The sequence below is a fragment of the Electrophorus electricus genome, chromosome 18 (genome assembly GCF_041902795.1).
Source record: "Electrophorus electricus isolate QZ-2024a chromosome 18, ASM4190279v1, whole genome shotgun sequence".
Lineage (NCBI taxonomy): Eukaryota > Metazoa > Chordata > Actinopteri > Gymnotiformes > Gymnotidae > Electrophorus > Electrophorus electricus.
This window is the reverse complement of record NC_137514.1, coordinates 15,332,555-15,342,500: the sequence shown is the minus strand read 5'-3', so window position 1 is coordinate 15,342,500 and position 9,946 is coordinate 15,332,555. Positions and strand designations below refer to the sequence as shown.

General features: G+C 39.5%; 1 protein-coding gene across 6 annotated transcripts in view; it reads right to left on the bottom strand.

Moving 5' to 3' along the window:
* si:dkeyp-9d4.3 (caskin-1) overlaps positions 1-9,946 on the bottom strand; it is a 45,601-nt gene that overhangs the window by 34,927 nt on the left and 728 nt on the right. The window contains exons 2-4 of one of the 6 annotated variants that reach the window (XM_081701440.1): positions 1,748-1,779; positions 1,460-1,517; positions 720-784 (exon numbers count right to left, since the gene is read on the bottom strand). The exons of 4 other annotated variants lie outside the window; for them this stretch is intronic. The gene's annotated coding sequence lies outside the window, so the exon portion shown is untranslated. The remainder of the gene's footprint in view (positions 1-719; positions 785-1,459; positions 1,518-1,747; positions 1,780-9,946) is intronic. One more of the 6 variants, XM_035534515.2, reaches the window with a different exon arrangement.

Below are 9,946 nucleotides of genomic sequence, written 5' to 3'. Positions count from 1 at the left end.
AGCTATATACAAGTACACAACAAAAAGAGACAATGTTCCTCCAGGACCATGGTGCAACATATCGGACCTGGAGTGGCCGCTGCGTGCTACCACGCCGCCATTTTTTTTGTGACATTACAAATACTGATTATACTGTACATATGTTTTAATATTGTCCATAAGGTTCTGTACCTTTAACAGTGGCTATGTTCACAACGATGCCCACATTATATATAGGTGTACAGACCTTCATAAAAATCCTCACTATAGCACTTCTGTTATGATGGACTGCCCCACGCGTCCATAAATCTGTGACCACACCCACACTGAGAAAAAATTATAAGCCGGATGTAGACTTTAAGTCAAAGCTGAGGCCAATCAAATACTAAATGCATAAGTAAGCCAAATTGTCTAAATGCAGAACGCAAAAACAAGTAGAACAGATTATGTGGAATATAATATATTAATAGTATAATAGACCATGCCAATTTCTTTAGAAATTATTGACAACTGTGGTAATTCCTCATCATTACTATTATTGCTATTACTATATTGCTTGCTTGTTTATTGGTGTGTTTAGGAAAGATGTCAGCTATTTTTTAAAATAAATATTAATAATGAAAAGCATTTATAGTAATTTAAAATTCATGTATAACTTTATTTTTTGTGTATTAATGCATTTTGTCAGCAAACTGTGACGAGAATAGAGTTAAAAGTACAAAAGAATTGCTAATACCTACAGACACACATAAAGAAGCCATTTAATCTCTCCACTCTGAACATAATCTGGGACAGGCACTTGGATCTGAACACACAAACAGAGACACATTAAAATGCCTTCCTGCATCTATGCTTTTGCATTCATCTATAAATTAAATATTTTGTTGATTATCTAAAAAAGGGCTTCAGAGATTAGGCAGCGATCTGTTAACGTACTGTAGCACAGTTAGTGCTTTCAATCATAACCACATTTACATTGCTTAACCAGAAAATTATTAGAACATTTTAAAAGCATTCTACCAATTCTACATCTTTCTTGATCAGTATTTGTGATGCATTTACACAAATGCACACCATGCTAGACACACACGCACACGCACACATACACATGCGCACACACACACTTTCCCACTAAATCTCTTCACCATCTATCTATTTAGTGAGTACTCATTTAAAGTAGTGATGGCCTGAAGCTGTCGAGAGAGAGAGTGTGAGAAAGAGAGGAGTTGAGAGAGAGCAAAAAGAGGTCATTTTAACTATTTCTCTGACCTCAGGTGTGACATGACTGTCAAATTTGAGCTCTGAAGCCGCGTGTGAGTGTGTGTGTGTGTGTGTGTGTGTGTGTGTGTGTGTGTGTGTGTGTGTGTGTGTGTGTGTGTGTGTGTGTGTGTGTGCGCGCACACATACTGGGCAGTGCCTGTAATGTAGGCGGGTGGGTGTGAAGGAGTGTGAGAATATGCATGTGCATGGTAGGTGGTACCTGTAAGACAGCACAGTGCAATGCAGCTCCACAGTTTCAAAACCAGAAGAGGATATATCTGGAATATAGGTCACCCCAAAATACCCCAGTATGGTATATGCTTTCACATAAACATTGTGTGTGTGTGTGTGTGTGTGTGTGTGTGTGTGTGTGTGTGTGTGTGTGTGTGTGTGTGTGTGTGTGTGTGTGTGTGAAATAAAAGCTCATATACTACTTAAGAGTATCAGCTGCGACCTCTGAGTCTCATTAGTGCCAGCTGAAGTGTATTAAAAAAGACACTCTACTCACTTTGCTAGGATTACCCCTCCAACTTGAACAAGCTGAAAACACACACACACACACACACACACACACACACACACACACACACACATATAAACACACATGGTCTTCAGATGCTTAAAGGATTAATCATGCTTTACTATTTCACCCTATCCTGGCATGGCCACACACACAAACATACTCACATGCAAACAGATACACACACACTGGTTAAAATATGCAAATGTTCATCAACACCATGGCAACTAACTTGACCAGCTGTGTATTTAAATGGCATGTTACCATGCTCCTTGATTAACCGTGTCCCCACACACACACACACACGTACCCTGAATAATACACTAATTAACTGTTAAGTGAACATAGGCCAATAAAGCAATCTATGCATTGCTTTATTGCTGCCCTTGTATTGTTGTTTACCAAAAGTAAAATCACCAATGCTAAACAAACAATTTTGCATTTAAAATGACATGTAGACGTTTTGCTCTCAACACTAAATATATTTGCTGCATGAATTAAGTTTCAACCTGACTTTTAATTGCTTGAGTAATTGTCTTATACTGTAGCATGCATCGTGATTATGACAATCAGGGAGTGAAAATATCACAGGGTCTTTTTTGTCACACTTATTTCATCCTTTAGCAGTGTCCCTGAAGCACTTTGAATTGCCGCATTGTATGAAAAGTTCTGTTCAAATGAATTTGCCTTGCCTAATGCTATGCAGGAGTGCTACTGTTACACTCCAGACTAAAATCAGCCTTCAACACTGGACTAAGCTTTCCATTCATTTTAATTCCAGCAGATATTCAGTCCCATGGAAAAAGGCCAACACCTACACATGGACACTGGTAGTCTGTATAGTGCTTACATAATACTCATGATCCTTCACCTTTACAAACCAAGATTAACACTACACATTTCTCAGTGCCAAGCTTAAATATCAAAGTATCACATCTCATTTCCTAAGTGTCATATGACACAATGTGACATTCTCTTAAGCAAGTTTACACACAGGTATATTGTTATTATTATATTATTATTTTGAAAGTTATCACCTAAGTTGCCAGTCTGCCGCTAGTCACATAAAATGATAAGGGCAGTCAGCGCATTAGTCAGCTGGCCCTAGACCTGTAAATTCATCAGGTCGGTTGTGGTCCAGCTACTGACCCAAACCTGACGCTGCAGTACTCAGGACAGCTGAGATGAACTCAGCTTGAATTCATTTCTGAGTTTCATCATGAAAGGAAGCTCTCCCACTTCACAATACTTCATATGGTATATATGTCATATACTTTGTTTTTTTCAAGATATACTGCCATACTGACAGTGTTTTTCTATAATGTTCTCCATAGTTTTCTTCCATTTACTTTGGGGTGAAATAATTTGTATTATTCTGTAGTTGTAGTTGATTTCTCTCTCTGTGTCATGTTGTTTGGCCCGCCATGTGCAGTGGGAGGGCTACTTTGTTTGTAACCACACCTGCACACACCTGCACCTCATTCGTCTAAATGTATATAAACCCATCTCAAAGTGTGCAGAGTGTTGGTCATTGTTGACATAGCGTGTTAATGTCCTTTTCGTCATTGTTAAAACATGTGCATGTTCATAGTGTTTGTTTAACGTCAATCGTTACATGTTCATATTTGTGTTTATCCTTTATAATACGTGTGAGTGCCGCTGTCGTTTATGTAAATAAATGTACGTCCCAGCCGCTGGAGTCTGTGTGTCCCGCCCCCCTGCGGCACTTGAGCCACCGCGCGTTACAGGTAGGAATAAAAGCTGTCCTTATGAAAAGGATGTTTTGCTGAGGGTTTCTGTGTTCTCAGATAAAACCAACAAAATGGAATAAAACAAGTGTGAACATGAAGGGAAGGAAACATGGTAACATTTTCAAACAATAATCCACACAGAAGCAGCACTAGAGATGAACTAACTACTTTTTTAAATACATGAAAAAGTGTTCACCGCTCATGTGTAAGCAAGCACTCCAACTGTGAGCTCTGATGTGAATCTAGACTTCTTTGGTGAACTCATTCAAATCTTTCCACAATTAAACCATCTTTCACTCCAGGAAACAAGTTCATTCTTAATAGCACATTTCCATTTATAGCATAGACTACATGTTGCAAAATCTATATTGACTTTATATTACAACACTGTAACACTGCCTATACTTTAAGGAACATAATGGCCATGTGAAATATTTTCATGTACTGATTCACATTTTTAAAGGCACAAGAATTGTATTCGACAGAATGCCATTTAGCAGAATGTGTTAGCAGAAGTCTTGTTTGCTTGCCTTACATTTATGAGCATTTTGAATTGTTATATGGTTTCACTGGTCTCTCATTTTGGATTTTGGATTACCCTTTTTGCCTGTTCCCTATTGGATTTGTTTGCTTGATTGGACATTGGATATTTACCCTGCCTGTTTTTTGACTATGCTTTGAATTGCCCTTACTTTATTAAAAAACCCTAAGTGCACCTCCAGTTTTAAGCTCATTTTTGAACAATTTTTATTTGTTCACTTTAACACTGGTTATCTGAAATTGTACATATAGCACAATGATCATTCAGGATTCAAATTGAACTAGATACTTGGGCCAAGACATCCATTCACATGCAGGTTTATTCTTCCATCATTTAGGTTCCAATTGAGCTCATCTAATACAGAAGAAAATGTTTTTAAAAATGTAAGGTTATTTTGATGCTGGAGATTATTTTCAGTCATGCTCTACATCTCCTGATTCACCAGGGTCTTGTCATAAAAGTTAACATATACATGAAATTATATACATGAAATTTGAGCATATAAATGAAATTATTCAGGAGATACATAGTATTTTCCTACCCTAGATATCACCAAAGTGCTCAAAAACCTCTCCAAATGCACACAACGTCAACAGTCACTATACCTTGAGTGTGCAAGTTTTTTTTGCAAAAATTCCCCACAACAATGTTCTACTTACTAAAAGACAATAATAGCTTCATTATAGCTTCATTGTTAAAGGTAAAAGGTTATGCTGGGCAAAATACTGTAATACTGTAAATACTGTAATATATATTTTAAAGAAATGGTATGCTTTCTCAATTATACTTATAGTTTGTAGCAGGATTACGATTGGCTGCCCAAATATAACAAGTGAGGTGTCCATGTTTTTGTCTAAGCATCCTCTATATATTAAAACAGCTGCCAATCATGCTGATTGTGCCTGGGAAACACTTGTGAAGGTATTTGATAGCCAGCTTCTACTTCCCCCCTGACATCTTGGTATCCCTAGGTGTGAACAAGTGTCACTCAAAGAAAAGAAGTCTTTATGTCACAATAGCAACAACAGAATCTAAGAAAGGAGGGTCTTATCTTTCTATTCAGGAACACTGCTACGTGCTCCTTGGCCAGAGGATGCCACCCCCACCCCCACCCACCCTTTGAGTCTTTGTTCCCCTCAAGGTTACCTTGCCACTGTTGACCTTGGCTGGCTCACTGGGGGCTTGGACTTGGACATTTGTGAAGCTGCTTTGTGACAACATCTGTTGTAAAAAGCACTATATAAATAAATTTTGATTTTATTCGATTTGTGTAATGTGCATTTTGTGGTACCTAAAGGCTTGCGAATTTTGTGTTACGAAGGTTCCGAAGGAAAGGAACATGTGTATTTGTACAAAGATATGAGCAAGCAAATAAAGAAATTTACTAATATTCTATATACTTTTTAAACATGTCATGCAGTTGCTTTGATGGTAATTGAAATTTCTATGACAAAATCTTAAGTTATCTTATACCGGAAGCATATTTTAAAAGGCCATTTATAAGGATAGGCATGATTGTTGTAAAAATTTATCAAAAAAGCATGGGATTTCTGGCAAACGCTTGCATGTAGATGGCTAAAAATTGGTAAGCAGGTACTTATATTAGACCTAAGACATTTTATGTTGATACAGTATTTTAAAAATATTCAGTGCTATCAAATGATTTATTTGAGTATGCCAGATTGGGCCTGCCCATGGGCCCACTAGAGTGAGCACGTGCAGTAGGAGGCTTTAGTTCACTCTCTTCCTAGTCAACTCTGTATGTGTACTCCAAACACTGCAGAAGACTTTGCATCCAATGGAGTCAGCAGGAACTGGAATATTTCCGGACACTTTAACTGCTCAAGGGCAGCTGTTAAGCCAGCATCATCAAAGACTGGAATCCTCGAGTAATATGGTGGAGGAGCTTACATGACAGACACAGCAACTTACTGCGTTGGTTCCCTCAGTAATGGAGTTAACACATTGTTTGGCTGCACTAACTACCAGTGAGGTGAGAATCACGCTTAGTGCCATCACGCTTTCTCCACCCGCAGCTAGCAGCTATCTCTTTTATCCTGCTTTTACTGATATGGGGATCCTGCAGATAAAGTATTTCTGTTACAGTGCTCGTTGTATTTTGCACATTAGCCCCCATGCATAGACACCGTCTGCATTCCCCCTATCATTTCCTTATTAAGTGGGAAGGCTTTAGAGTGGGCTAATGCAATATGGACTGAAGGTGGTGGTATTACAAGAGATTGCAACCTTTTCACAAATCAGTTCTGGGCTGTTTTTGATCACCCCCTAACAGGCAATGCAAGTGGTGAGATGTTTAACAATTTATGACAGGGTTCTCACACCACTGCCGAATACACCTTAGTGTTCTGCACCTTAGCAGCAAGCAGTGGCTGGAATAAAGCAGCATTAGCTACTGCTTACAGACAAGAACTCAATTCTAAGATCGTTATAGAATTGGCTTGGCACAATGAATCCCAGTCACTTGAGGGTATCATTACAATATCTATACATCTGGACAATCTCCTTTCTTAGTCATGAAAAGGATAAATGAAGTTGCCTACTGTCACACCTGCCACAACACCATCTATCAAGGACTATGCTACCCATAAATCCCCTGCTTGTTCCCCCAGTCTCTGGATTATTAGTATCACCTGAGCCTTGTTACCCTGATATCTTTGTGTGTGTGTGTGTGTGTGTGTGTGTGTGTGTGTGTGTGTGTGTGTGTGTATATATATATATATATATATATATATATATATATATATATATATTTTTTTTTTTTTTTTTTTTTTTTTTTTAATTTATTTATTTTTTTTCCCTCTGTGTTCATTCAATATTTGTGAAGTCTTGTTTGCCTGCCTTACGTTTATGAGCATTTTGAATTGTTATATGGTTTCCCGGGTCTCTTGTTTGACTGCCTGTATTTTTGGATTAATCTTTTGCCTGTTCCTTATTGGATTTGTATTCTTGATTGGACATTGGATATTTACCCTGGCTGTTGTTTGAGTATGCTTTGGATTGCCCTTATACAGTATTAATCCCTAAGTGCACCTCCAGTTATAAGATCATTTTTGAATTTGTACTGGTTCACTTTAACAAGAGTTATCTGAAATCACTGACATATAGCCTAATATCAGCCCCCCCATACACACAGACACACACACACACACACACACACACACACACACCTATCAAGAACATGTCAAGAGGACACTGATGATGGTGTGCTCACATACCCATGCTCAAATCACCTCATACACTAGGAAATTAAGTCAAGGCCAAATATTGTTATTAGAATTTGGTACTAGCGAGCCTCTTTTACTGAACATCAGATTCCGCAACCATTTTTGCTACTAACACAGTGGGTAAAGAAGGTGTTAAGCAAGCTTAAAGGAGATACATTTGTGACACTTGAGAACCCATTTTTGAACCAGTCCTGACTCCTGAACATCTTTGATAGAGCACAGTCCTCCGGTCTGCCGCCCAAAGCCTCGCTAAGCTTTATGGTGCTCAGGAAGGATTTGTGGATGTCCTAAATCCAGAAGGTAATTTCACGCTAACAGACTTGTGTTGGTGCATCGCTGTGGAACACATATGAGAAAGACACATCCTAACCTTTAACGTGTCATGGAAATGCTGCGAGAGCCCCAACTGAAGTCAGAATCTTTTATGACTCTCATAAAAGCTTACCAGCTCTGGAAGATCCAGCCCCTTTCCCCAGTCTGTCACACACCTCCGATTGATAGAGCTTCCAATGGTCATTTATGTTTTCTAACACACTTGGTATGAAGAGTTACCAGACAATTACAAGCACTTAGAAGTGAGAGTTACTTAATCATGGACAGAAACACTTGAAGACATTCATCATTAAAGTTGGCTAGTGGACATCTACATAAAGGGTGCACCAAGTTCTGGTAATGGAAGGTCAGAGTCCAGGTTGATGCTTTCTCTGCTACAAAACACCTGATTCATCATGTCAGCTTGTGCCAGGTTTAGTAGGTAGTAGTGTTGAGCAGGGAAATCCCTGAACTGTACTGGATATCAGGACCAGATCTGGGAACCCCTCTGGTAATGATCCACTATTTGATTTTACAGCTGAATCAGGCCCTACTGGGTCTAGAAATATAGAAGAACCCTTTTCAGAATGCATGTTTTTGGCTTTAATGATGACCGTTACTGTTTATAAGGTCACAGATGATTTGCCCAATTACTTTTACCTTGCTTTTTCGAAGCAATGGCAAGAGTGAAATTTTACTTTTTGACCACATTAAAGAAATTCCACATTAGAACAGACTGAAAGCATTGGCAGAAAGAGGGAAAACATTTAGAGTAACAATTACATTATTTTACATTATTACTCAAATAGCACAAGTAATAATTACATTATTACTCAAATAGCTTAAATGAAATAGCCTTTGGCCAGGATGCTTCTAAAGCTGAAATTAAAACATGTCCAACATAAATAGAAATAAAAAATACATGTTATAGGGCAAGGGCAGGTTCATGGAGACTGTTGTTCAACTTCATCCTAGAAGGAGCTGCCGATGACGAGCCATGATAGAGCAGAACTCTTTGGGTCTGGTTTATCATCTGCGGGTTTCATCGTCGCAAACTGGTTCATATTTACAAAATGCCTCAGAGTTGGACTGCTGATCTATGCTCTATGATATGACCTGTGATTAAATAAATAAGTAAATAAGAGAGGGACCTGGTCCTACATCAGCACTCCTTTAGGACGCCCCTGGCACAACCTCTTCATTTATTTACTAATTATCCTTGTCCTTGCGGACGCTCAAGGTGACACAGATTTTTCACAGGGCAAGAAAGCCTTTTTAACCAGAGCTTAGTTCTGCCTCTCACTTTATCACATGCACACACACTGAGAATGCCCTGTTTCCATTTCTAGCAGCTCCTCCTACCATAGCTGGAAACCAGTTCTGCCACCACCTGGGATGTTACCTAGTGCTGGAGGTGGTAATTGTATTTCAATTATAGATGTGTCTGTGTGTGTGTGTGTGTGTGTGTGTGTGTGTGTGTGTGTGTACGATGTGTGCATTTGCACACTGGCCCATTCTTGTAATATTTGTGTCAGCAGTGTGGATTCATGAGTATGACTCTGAGGAAAGATTTTAACAAGCGTTGTACTCCCAGCAGCAAGCGCAGCACAACTTGGCCCTGCTAGCTTGCGCCCTTAAACACTGTTGTGACAGTGACGTCAAATAAGGCTGAAAGGGGGCCGTTTTATGAGGCACACGTCAGCATGGACACACGCCCAAACAGCTGAGTGGCCGTCTCTCTTTATCTGTTGTGCCCCTCTTATGCATGAACACACACACTCACTCACTTCATTATGATGGACATCTGGAGCCTTTTACCAATAATCCCCTTTCCTCTGTTTCCATCTCATGAGGGCCCAGCAGTGATATCAGACAAAAATAATAATACCACAATATCAGGCAAAGTATAAACAGATATTGCAGATTCATTCCAGATACAAAGTTATTGCCACTGTTCAGTTTGATAGACAAAGACTCATTTGTCTCTTCTCGTGTGAATTCTTGAGCCACTTGCCATATCCCCATGCTTTGATCTGGACATCAAAGTGTATTTGGCAAGAGCTGCGTTTTCATGCCGCTACACACCGAGAAACCAACAGTGCACAGGTGCGGTGTGCGACCTCCAATCTATGAGTGTAAACAATAAACGCACAGTCCCAACGCTCGACATGTGGGGTGTACCCTGTAAATATGGGCGTGTGTGTGTGTGTGTGTGTGTGTGTGTGTGTGTGTGTGTGTGTGTGTGTGTGTGTGTGTGTATGTGTGTGTAAGCGCGTGCGCATCCAAGCGGTCACTAAACCCCTGTCTGGTGGCTGTGTGCGTGTGACCGAGCGACTTA